This window comes from Notothenia rossii (assembly GCF_949606895.1).
Source record: "Notothenia rossii genome assembly, chromosome: 6".
Taxonomy (NCBI): Eukaryota; Metazoa; Chordata; class Actinopteri; order Perciformes; family Nototheniidae; genus Notothenia; species Notothenia rossii.
In genome coordinates, this window is record NC_136909.1 from 14,600,279 (window position 1) to 14,613,156 (window position 12,878).

The 12,878-nt window shown below is 39.3% G+C and overlaps 1 protein-coding gene across 1 annotated transcript in view; it reads right to left on the reverse strand.

Annotated features, from left to right (window-relative positions):
• mef2cb (myocyte enhancer factor 2cb) overlaps window positions 1-12,878 on the reverse strand; it is a 70,383-nt gene that overhangs the window by 53,664 nt on the left and 3,841 nt on the right. Inside the window, exon 2 of the mRNA XM_079687110.1 lies at window positions 9,007-9,136. The gene's annotated coding sequence lies outside the window, so the exon portion shown is untranslated. The remainder of the gene's footprint in view (window positions 1-9,006; window positions 9,137-12,878) is intronic.

Sequence of the window (12,878 nt, forward strand, 5' to 3'; positions counted from 1 at the left end):
ACACACACACACACACACACACACACACACACACACACACACACACACACACACACACACACACACACACACACACACACACACACACACACACACACACACACACACACACACACACACACACACACACACACACACACACACACCAGACAAAAGTCAATATCAAGGCTGAGCTATTTCTGTAGAGAGCACTATTTAGGAAGTGTGGGCTGGGTGCCAGTATTCTCCTCAGTATCGTCTGGGCGTCATTGCACTGCTGCTGTTATACAAACTCACTTCTTTCCTCTCTCACCCGCTCATCACCCTTTCCACCCAACCCCTTGCTCCATTGTCAGTGCTCTCTCTCCCTCTGTGTGATTCTGTTATACACACACAAGGTTATTTGTTTTTCCATTGGGTCGAACCACAGTGCCAGGTGAAAGCATCTATTGGCAGGATAAAGAGAGTGGCTGGTGTGAGATCACAAGGCCCCACTCTGCCCAGCAAACCTTGAAGTGAAGCGCCGGGCTGGAGTTTCAAACAAAGTGCCCCCTCATTCATTATACATGCAACTGCACTGAAATTCTCCTTCCGCAACACCATCTCTTCTCCTCTCTCACTCTGCCTCTATCTTCCTCTCTATCTTCCTCCTTCTCTCCTCACATCGTCCCTCTCCTTTTTTTTTTTTTTTTCCCAGACAGAGCATCCATAAAGTATGAATAAAATTAATGACATCACGAGCTGCACTTTGGAAGAGCCACTGTAGGAAAAAGCCATACATCACGGTGTAGAAGGAGTTGAAACGGAAAAAAAAGAATTCTAAAAGAAAAAGAATACAAAAAAATGTACGGAGAGAGAGAGAAGAGAGGTGTGTGTGTGTGTAGGGGGTGGGTGTTGCTTCACCCTTCTCCACCCTCAGGGCATTTCAAATCGACATATGTTATTGTGTGTTATTACGTTTGATTTTAGATACACTTGAGCTAAAAGGTTTGAGCACAATTCATTGTCATTATGTAGCAGTGACACCCGTTTTCTTTTTCTAGTATTCTTTGTCCTGACTTTTTTCTGACTCTTTTTACGGTCAGTCCTGGGCTGCGCATTCTTTTACAGGCTGGCCTTTGGTGTGGGAATGGCACAGATGACAGTGGAAAGGAACACTGGTGTGGACTTTGGCAGGACACCGCCTGGTGAAGCTGTGTGGTGTGCAGAAGAGGGAGAGAACTGAGCATGGATTCTTAGTTTTTTCTCAACTTAGACGGTGTTAACAGCATTTTCAACAGCATGCTCCCCTCGGAGTTTAGCAGCAAGCCTCCTGATCTTACAGACTTTGCCCTGATGTCTGAGACTAAAAAAGTGAAAAATAAGCATCACATTTAAAACCGTTATATTCTTTCATAGAGAGAAAAAGGAGAAAGGTGTATCAATCGTGACGCCTATTAGTGGCAATTTCTTTACAACAGCAACCTCACACAAAAGCCTGACTGGGTAAAATGCATTCCTCTGAATCTGGTGTGAACACAAGACCTGCTAAAAATATGCAATAACCATGTGAAGCTCGGCAGTAGCGTGGATTGGGAGCAGTGGTGGCAGCGGCGCAGATTGAGGCAGCCGAGTGAACAGGGGTTTCAGATGGATGTGAGCTTGTGTGAGACCAAGGCACAGAGCTACCTCTGTGCGTCTCACTGGACTATGTTGCAGAATGACTCGGCTATGTTGCAGTCGTGACAAAGATAAATTACAGCCACTGGAAAACATTTCTACATTTTTTTCTCACTCTCTCCCCGTCTCCACACCTCTTTTCTTTTTCTTGGCATTGGGTCTAATCCAAATGTGTGCCACACTAAAGGGAGATGGTGAAGGCTCTCTCTCTGAAAATATATTAGGGGTAAGAAGTTGCCCCACACCATTCACAGGTCAGGCACTGTGTTTTATGATGGAACATGTCTTCTGTCGCCAGATTTATGGACATGGACAGCAAACACCTCTCCCACAAAATAACCTCTAGAACTCACTAAAAAAGGATTCCCAGTTAATTCTGGATTTACCGCAAAACATGTTTAGAGCAGCTATTACAGATATACACTGTAAGGGGCATTACAGACTAGGCTGCTAGGATTCTGTCAGTTACACTGCTACTGAATAAAGATGAAAATTCTCAGAGGAAGGCAGCTAAAGTAAGTGTCTGCTGGGGAAGTTAATGAACTCATTTATAAACATGTTAATTTAACTCTTATGTTAAGCTTCATGCTTAGATGCTGAGGCATTCATTCTGATATCCACTGTTTAGACAAAGAAATCCAACCTCAGTCCTACTCTAAATGTTTCTCTTTGTCTTATCATTCAGTCCTGTGCTGTCTTTATAACTTCTGCCTTCTTGCCTCCCAGGACTTTCTCCTTGTCCAAATATTTCAGGGAGCAGGCCTCAAGTATGGTGAGGTGTTTTGGGTGTCTCTTTAGGTGGGCTGCAGCTGACGATATGATTGTGTGGTCAGCACTACTGAGCAAAGACCACCCAGCAGGCAGCTGCAGCCATAATGGCCAACAGGCCGGGCAGGAAACAGGAAACAGGAAGAAGAAGGCAGGACATCCTGTTCATCTAGATCGCTTTGTTAAAAATGACATCACGACGGCATCACTTTTTAATGAAGAATACCTGAGTGGAGGCCAAATATATTGTCATTCTGCTCTTGAATCGCCTAAGCCCAAACACATTTCTAACTGCGTTTTCTCTCTGTGGGTGTCTTTCTCTGTCTCTCTCGCATCCGTCTTCTCAGTTTGCCTTTTCAGCCCTCACACTGACACTGTTTTCCAGACTGCTCCATCATCCAAAACATCAAATCCTACCCTCTTCAGTGTGAGAATAAAGGAAGAAAAGAAATACACGCATTTCCATTTGAATAAACACCAGCAACAACCCCACAAAACTCAGACAAAAAAACACAAAAGCACAAACATTTTTGATGCGCAAACAGACAGAGACGACACACAAACTTGAATGCACGCACGCACACACACCTCCCAGACACACAGCACATACTGACAGACAAACACACAAAGAAACAGCAAACACAAAGCACAGCACAGTCAGAACTCTACTTTATGCAGAAATATTCTAAAGTGTGTTTTACAATACAATTAAACATCAAAGGCTGATATATTCCTCTGTGATCTTTAACACCCCAGTGAACAAACCCCATACACCCCCATCCACTTACAGCGTACAGAGAAAGTTGCTGAACGTCACCGCTAATTACTAGATAGAGACAGAAGAAGACTTTGCATCATTATGCAAAAACCAGGACATATTCAAATATATGCATTCACTCCACCATAAACCATTCAAGGACTTTGTTATTTACTTTAAATTATTTTTTTCTAAGTTCTATGAGTAATTGCAGCTCTTATGAAGCTATACAGACAGTTCTCTTAAGGCAAATAAACATTTTCGTAAACATACACAACAGTTAGGACAAAGACAGGGAGATCTGTTTAAAATAAGTCAATTAACACATGGTGAGTTTGAGCCCTACACTTTTCATTACTACTATTAAAATGTATGGAAACCAAAAAGATACTTTTTCCTTCATGCAGCAAAAGCTAACACCTGCATGAGCAGTATGTAAGAATACAGCATGCCCTTGAGGTATTGTAAAAATAAAGTATTTTCATCTGCTTATAAACAGGCAGTAAAAAAGTGGTTCTTATGAAATGGCTTAACGTTCTACACTATTTGTGTGAGATACATTCACTAAAAACAGAGGTTGTCTTTTTTTCTATAAAATCTGGGTAGTTGGTGCTTCATGGTACATTTATTTGAAAGAACGTAAAGCAAAGTATACTGCATTATTTACAGGGGTGTCTCTTGACAGTTTAAGTTATTATATGCTCCTTATATATGGGGTAAATATGATTCCCTACAATTGACTCTTATATTACCTTTCGCATTTGAGCCAAAGGGTATGAAGTCCAATTACAGTACTTTTATATCTACCAGCAGATCTTGCCAACCTGCAATCTGCAAATGAGTGTTTTACTGATGTTGAACTGAGCAAACTCTGCTAACCCCTTCCAAAATATTTGAAATCATTAGTGAAAAAAAAACGTTAAAGCAACAGCATAGCAAAAGTTAAATTGTTTGCTTAAACATAAATGCTTCTGATGTTTCCATTAAGAATAATGTTTTCATTGAAGGAGGTTATCTTGAAAAGTGCCTTCTGTACAGTATTAAATGCCAATGCTGTCAGGCAGCACAGTGGTATACTTTACTTCCTTAAAAAAACGAGGCAGGCTTGAAAGCACATATTTTACATTACTCATTAATGTTATTAGTTATTAGATATATATGATTTAAGATATAAACAACAGTCCACCCGATGCAGATTTAGTTTGGCAATGTTTAAAACACATGTCCAAACCCTGAGCATGGCACACAATTTGTTCCTTCCCTTCACTTAACTAAAGCTCTACTGAGCCCCTGGTGTACAGCAAAGTGCCCTGACAATCGGCTCAATGCCCTGGCCAATCACAGGGACACGTGACCTTCTAATCCCTCTCTGTGTGAAGGGGTAAGAGTTTGTTGTCAATGTTGGTTTTGTGAATCAGCACCCAAAATCTCAAATGAAATTGTGAAGAGGGAGATGTATCAAGAGAATAAGAGAAACAAAAGCTGCGCAGGCCAGATTGTGTGGGTGTCGGTGAGTGCATGTGTGTGTGTAATAAAAAGACAGAGAAAGGAGGAAGACCATGCTTTGGCTTAGGCATTTGTGTGAGTTTCTGTGCTACTGCATACGTGCGTGCGTGCGTGCGTGTGTGTGTGTTTGTACAGGGTCTCTGAGATTACAGAGCTTGGCTGACAGAGTCCTCTGTGTGTAATCGTGGGTCCACATGCGAGCGCTCACCTTCCTCTGAGCGGATTAACCTAACGCTAAATCCCAAGAGAGCAACAGGCCAGACAGGCCACACAGAACAACTTCATTGACGATGGGCAGAAGAGGGAAGGCCATGTGTAAAATCTATATACAGTTTTACATATTTTTCAAGAGTAAACAACTCATATAAAACAGTAATAAAGATAATTTTTAAAAAAAGTGATGGGACAATACACAGGAGACTATATCTTATTAAAATAAAATGCACCTCAAAGGTTGCATAAGTCATGTAGGCTGCATATTTATTTTTAAATACTAACTGTGAAACGCAATAACGCATTAAGTGACTGAGAGAATGCAGTACGCTTTTTACAAAGCCACAAATTAGGTTGATAAACTGTAGTAGGCAGCAACACTTTATCACTTTAAAAATATGCTTTGAATAAAGAATATCTCAATAACAAACTATTTCAAACGTAACCATTTTTTTAAATCCCAAAATGTGCAGTGAAACTTTTATTTATTTAGATAAAAAATGCCACGATCTCAACATTCATAGCATCTTTAACTGTTAAAATAGATTGTATGTTTCAGTTACAAACAATTGCTCTTTAACTTTATAACAAAATCAGAAGCATATGGGTAAAGATAATGACTTCTATGTTTGCATTAATGAACGTAAGTTAAATACACACAGCCTAGTCAGTTCAACCATATTCTAAAATATAATAAAGTGTGATGGAGAAATGTGTGGACATTTGATCAGTGGGCTTTATATAAATACTTAAAGAATAAAACAAATAAATCCAATTAGATATCTTAAGCTGCAACCTGTGAAAGTTGCCACAGGTTAATTATGGTGTCATTATTAATGCTCTAACTGCAACAGGTTCAATTGAGCCACACAAGACATAACTTAACTGTACAAATATGCAATTCTCGCTTTATTAAAACAAGTTGAAATAATGTCAGTCAGAAATTCAAAGAGAAGAAATTATAATTAAGTCTGAACGTGTCAAACCTTTTATAAAACACTAATTTAGTGTTTACTGTGTCTCTTGTCTGCGTGAACTAACGTTAAAATAAGTCTGGAAAACTGTGTTCTCCTGTATTGTACTTTGGAAATGATTCATATTTGCATCATTCAGTCATTTTTTAATGTTTGTATGAAAGTTTGCTATGCAAGTTATCCTGATTCCCATGCATAATAATAGGATACTCAGATTGGTAGTTTAAACCACTGATGATTTTTTTTGTTGCATATTCACAAAGTAAGGCCATTATAAGTACAGTGAGTTACACTGCATACTGTTGCTTTAATTAAGCTAATTATCTGACAATTAAAAACATTTGAACTGCAAGTAATTTTCTTTTTTTTAAAGATTATTTTTTATTTATTATATTATTTTGTCAAATTGAAAACATCAGGTTGATTAAACACTACATTTTAAAGTGAAAATGTAACTTTTAATATGACACCAAAAGCGCAGTAGGGTTTAACATAGTTTTATCCTACATTAAGGAGGGCAGCGTATTCAGTAGCTGTGGCTCTGCGCCTGCATGTGGACATGCGAAAGCTACACAAGGTCGACAAAACAGTACCACTACCTAAAACACGAGACAGTCCTTAATTGTCCTAATAGATCATAAAAAGCAATTTGATGTCAGCCTGTAGTTATATGACAGAGTTGTCACCGGCATAAGTCGATCAGGGTCACAACAAATCAATAAACGCAGTTACTGTACTTTGTTGTTGAGGAAGCGCGCATCAAAATAGACCCTCAAGTTTCGCTCGGGAAGATTAAAAATACAGATCATATGACGCAACGTGTCTCCTTGATGTTTGCGAGTGAGTGTGAGCGCGGTACTTACTTTATTTCGCGTGAAATCTTGTCCGGGTGAAGTGAAAGATTCAAGCGGTCCGCCGCTTGTTGGGTCCGGCCGGTTGACAGGAAGGCTGAAGCTGCTGCTCGGTGGTGACGGACTTTCGCCAAGACGCACTTAAAATCCAGGAGCGCAACTTAGCTGAGGACGTCGCCGGGAGGAAAAAAAAAGTAACCTACAGTACGTGGTAGGAGTCTCTATAATGTCAAAGACAACTGCTCTCTCTCTCTCTCTCTCTCTTTCTCTCTCTCTCTTTCTCTCTCTCTCTCTCTCTCTCTCTCTCTCTCTCGCTCTCTATCTCTCTCTCTCTCCCTCTCTCTCTCTCTTTCGCTCTCTCTCTCTCTCCCCCTCTCTCTCTGATCGGGCAGTGTCTGCTCAGGAGGCGCTGAGGGCTGCTCTCTCTCCGCGAGGTGCCGGTGAGCGGAGATGGATCTGGTGGAGCGGTGGTGGAGCCGTGGAGGTGGAGGTGGAGTACTGCTGGACGTCTGGAGCCTTATGGTGATGGCTGGTTCTGTTCCTTCGAGAAACCCTAGCCGAGTCTTTCCCCCAAACCCTTTCCTCTCCCAGCGCGAAGAGAAATAATCGATTTCTTTCCTCTTTTTTTGACTCCTGAAAGGGGGCGGGCTCACATGTTCCCAACTCTACTTTAATGAACGAGCCTCTGCTCTTATTGCTTTATTATCGCGCCAGCCCCGATAGGGTGGACGCACAATTAAGCGCTCAGAGGACCACTAGAGGAAGATCATGAGGAATGCTTAAACTAATGATCAAACGGAGGGCACGTTAAGCATCTTTAGCAGACTTCGAAAGCTAAATCCAGCTGGTAAAGTTCAAGTTTTTGCTGTGGCCTTTTGTTTCAAGCATGCCACACAAGAACAACCCAGAAAAGGCAAGTCCTCTTTAATCAAGAAACTGGTAGAAAGAACATGAAACAGTTTGCAAAATGAATTATCCACTCCAAGCTTATTTGAAGGTAAAAACCCGTTTTAAATATATTGTTAAAAGTAGATTCAACTAATTTATTTTGTCCAATAAACCATACATAATCCCACCATTTAGTTCTAAACTGATTTCTTCCACGCCTGAGGAACATAAATGCTGCCTTCTTTCTCAGTCACTTACAAACTTTACCCCTCCTGCGAGCCGCCAATCATTCTCCAGGACCCAGCTATCTCCTCCAGATAAGCACTGACACAGACAGTAAGCATGGGGGAATTACCAAGCCTTTATCCATCCAACCAAATGATTTCAAAACATCCACTCTATTAGTGTGAAGATAACAATTAGAACAGCAAGTTTGCCACTTCAGATAAGACACAGACAGGCAGTCTGTACAGAGATGTTTCCCAGATACGCCTTGTAATACTGTGCTTCTTTTATACTCGCATTATATGGGTGTAGTATCAGTTTAAAGAAAGGTTGTATTGGATGGAGCCTGTTATACTGAAATACATAATCAGATCTCACTTTAGTTTTTTTATCAACCCATCCTCAGAAACAGAATCAACTGGGTTTTGATTTACATAGAGCTTTGAAGGGTTTTTTGGATGGTCAAAGTTTAAAATAGAGTTAGGATTTTTGACCATTTCCAAACTAAAAACATTCAAGATCTTGAAATAAATGTCTATATTTGTTTGGACTTTTAATGATATCCTCACTATAATTGTATACATATTTGATCATCCTATCTTAATAGAGAAAAATGTAAATGTTAACCCAACTTCTGAACTTGTATCCAAATGCAGACAAACAACAAATATTACCCTTATAAGCTTATAGCTTTGCAGAACATGCCTCTCACTAGACTGCGTGAAGTGTAAGTGGACACCAAGCAGCATCCTAATCTTTCCCTTCCTTTGAAGTTCACCTGTGAAGCATAAGCCATGTATGCAGCCCTGTCAGTCAGGGTAGGAAATGGCAGGACATGAAATCAGTTAATAAATAAATCAAGCTAATTTTGTTGACGGCCGGACATTACAGCCTGTAACTGAACCCGCTGGTGTCTGATGACCTGGAATACCACCTTCACATCACCTGACCCTTTAATCTTTAATAGCATTTCCTCTGGCCCCCAGACCTCCATAATAATCAATAAGGTGTAGTATGTTAGACACAGTAGGTTTATGAATGCAACATGGCAGATATCAATGGCATCACATATTGCCTCGTGTGAAACATACAGATTTGAGAACTACAATAGACAAATCCTCAGTTGCACACATGCGACAATTGCATTAAATATGTCACCTATGAGTGCCTGGATAATTGTACATACCACGTTCAATGTTCCTTCTTTTGCCGTCTCACGAGCCCTCAGTCCTGAAGCTTTCTTTGCTGTCTGTCAGCGGTTCATTAGATAGGTCCTTTCAGTGTTCACAATGCTTGAGGTTGTCTTAGGTTGGCACCTGTGAGGAGAAGTAACATAGGGAAGTGTGAGGAGGGGAGAGAGAACCTGCCAGTGAAATGGTAATTGTTTGCATGCACCTTGCACATAGTGAGCAGGATCCTTGTTAACATCTATGTGTGTGTATGTATGTGTGTGTGTTTAACGCCCATATGAAGAACAGTGAAATAAATGGGGGGGAAATAGACTGAATATATATGAATGTTAAAAAAGTAATCATTAAACGAGGCAAACACTTGGTTCATGCATATTCATAAATGGCTGTCTGACTTGTCTACAGGGATAAACTTATGGTGAAGGCACGCTTACAGCCTCATTTTATTCTCACACATTTAATGCAAAGTAGGGAAGACCTTATGTATATTTTGCTCTTGAGACTACCAAGTGGGGATCTTCGGCTACATTTGAATATGACAGAAAAAAACTCAAAGCATTATAGCCAGATCATTGTAACATTTTATAATGTTGTTCAGAGTAAGTCACATTATGCCTTTTACACTTAATACATTTAGTGAGGTAACCAATAAGTGTGTGCAAGCATAGTGCATTGTAACTTAAATATCTGTAGAGTTATAATTGTAAGTTAAATATTGTAGGTGAAATATTTGCTGCTTTTGTGTTTGTGAATCTAAATTATTTTCTGTTTAATTAAAACAGACTAGATTATTAGTTTATTTATGTCTGAAACTTTCCATGTTCAACTCATCATTAGTCACTCACTACTACTCTTAGAACATGCAGACCCAAACTTGTGTACTGGTTGTGTGTGTGTGTGTGTGTGTGTGTGTGTGTGTGTGTGTGTGTGTGTGTGTGTGTGTGTGTGTGTGTGTGTGTGTGTGTGTGTGTTTGTGTTTGTGTTTGTGTTCAAGTGTGAGTCTCATCAAAGCCTGATGTAGTAAAATCAACAGTTTGCCAAAACAATGTCGTAATTTCAAATATGTCACATTGTGTATACACACACTTTAGGCGTTTGGGTAAATGCAATTTTGTGAGGTTTGGCATCAGCTGTGTATAAAAAGGGAAGAGGGGAAACTGCGACTGCATGTTAAGTCAAACACATAAGTGCGGTTTGCTGATATTGATCTTGCTTGGATTGTTTCTTAAGCCTCTGCTGGCAGTCACTTCACAGCGTGTGTCATACGCATACACACACATGTAAAAAAGCTTGCCTGAAAATGTGTTTTTTTTTGTTACGGAAGGAGAAAGAAAGGAATGCCTCTCAAGCAACAGATAAACACTAACACATTTCCAGGGCAAACAGGAACAGCCCGGGCTCAGTGCAATCTGTTGTCGATCACGCTCACGTGAAAACACAATCTGCCTGTCACAGTAGATGATGTTGTCAAGCACTCTGCCTCACTGCTCCTGAGAATTAGCCAGCTATAACAGAAGCACTACGAGACACATGGATTGCTTGTTGTGTGTCAGACATGTCTGAGGGATGCTTCCATCTTCTATCTGGTATTTACTGCTTTCAGTCATTCTTTCTGTGTTGGTTCCCTAATGGATTTAAGAGACATTTGGTGTTCTGACACTAGATTGATGCGACATGATGTGACGACCAAGTTTCTCGGGGGTTACAGATAGACCTGCAGGCCAATTTAACTCACAGGCTCAGCTGGGGATCTATGGATCAGTGTGTGTGTATGCATGCGTCTTCCTGAATCATTTTAAGACTGATGTCTTATTACATTGTGCTGATATTAAATTCTGATATTGTAAACAAATAAATATAATTATTTTATATTACATTATTATTAACAGACTGGAAGAGCATTTGAAGGCATTAAAAATGTCATGCCTCATTCATTTGCTGTTTATATTAAGTTGTGAACACTGGGGAAAACTAAGGAAATAAATTAGCAATTTCCAAAAGTAACATATATAATGTGTAATATCAGCACTGTGAAACACCTTCTGGTTTATTTATGACACAAACATATTACTGTTTAATAAAATATGAATTTAATCGGCATCATCTTACATATATTCACATATGACATCCATAATGTACAGGACTTGATCCGCCAGAACATCTGGGTTCTGTTCTCAGGGAAAACAGAGCTACTTTAGAAGTAATCTCACACTTTGTAGGAGAGATGTGAGACATTTCCCTGCCGATCCCTGCTTGGTCTATGTGTAAGTCATCAAAAGTGTTATATTACACCAGTTTCAGAGATCCTTCTTAATAAGGTTTATAATGAAACTCAGAGGGCAATATCATCAGTAATTATAGTTGCAGGAATTCTACCACTGTACAGTATAATTAAGGGAGAAAAGGTGAGAAAATCTTGTTTTAATTAACTGAAATAATTTGTCCTCATATTACAAAATATATAAAACAAAGGAATTCAGGATTCTGGGGAAGTATTTATTGGTACAGTCAAATTAGCTTTAGTAATATAAAGGTGAAGTTCCCTTCCTAAACTTTGATTGCCTTAATATCACCTTGACTATTGTACCACTGAAAACAGTTTATCTGTATATGTCATAGTCCAAATCATATATTTTAGCCAAATCATATATTTTAGCCATTATATAATTAAAAGAAAAATGGTTTTAATGTAAATATAGTATTTATGGATATGTTATGCCAATAAGTTACCTTTTAAATTACTTTAAATGATCAAGTCTTGAATAAAAGCTTATTAAACAGAGCCATTTTATTTATTTTCATCTGTATAACTTTCAACAATCTAAATTAAATCACTCAGAAATTAATACATTTCTGATCTGGATATTTAGTGAACCCACATTTCTCATAAACCAGAAGCCACCTCGGTAGTTTTAAATGTTAAGGCTTTGGTCGGCTAAGAGAAAAAGCGAGGGAAAAGAGTTCCGTCTACTTATCATTAGCTGCCGTTTTATAATGGTATGACTCATTTCTCACTGAAACCATGCAGTGCCTTATTTTCAATAAGCATATTTCTGTGTGGTTTGGCCATTAACTGAGTCTGGCCAGCAGTAAATTCACTGTTCCATTTCATATATTTCCTTGTCCTTATAGTTCAGTTTAAAAACAGTTGAATCTAACCATACATAACAGACTCAATGCAATAACAACAAATCTGAAGGCCTCTGAAATTCTTATGGCCACATAAGGGCCCCTTACCGAGCGGAGTCAAACGAGAGACAGCGCTGGTGATTTGCATGTGTCGTGTTTAACCAACAGTATTCTGTCTGTACACCTTGTATGCATTATGGATGAGGCACAAGCTGAACAACAAGCCCTCCCTTTGTTCTGCCTGATGCTCCTGTTACATCATAGGAAAAGCCCCATGGTCCTGTGACTGCCCTGACTGCTGAGACGCCGCTGGCCACGCTGTTGATCAGACCTGTTGCTTTTTCTTGCATATATTGTCATGTCTATGTGAATATGTAGATACACACACTGTGACTTACAGTGGTGCCTACTTAGAAAGTTCACATTTCTTTGATTTATATTCATCTTCAAAATGTAACGAATACACATGCCATCAATTAAATGTAATTAATGATAATGAATTATTCCCACAAGACACATTTTCAAATAACATTTTGATAGTTAAAGGAGAAAGCAGCTGTTGACTGCATATTGCCTATTATTTGATTATACTGGCTTAAAATCTGCTGATCAATTAGCTTGATTAAACTGTCAAAACTGCTTGATGATTTTAAAATCAAAATGCTATAATATCATATATGTCATAAATGTATATGTGACAGGTGCCATCCGTGTGCCACCTGCTACATATGAAGGGCAC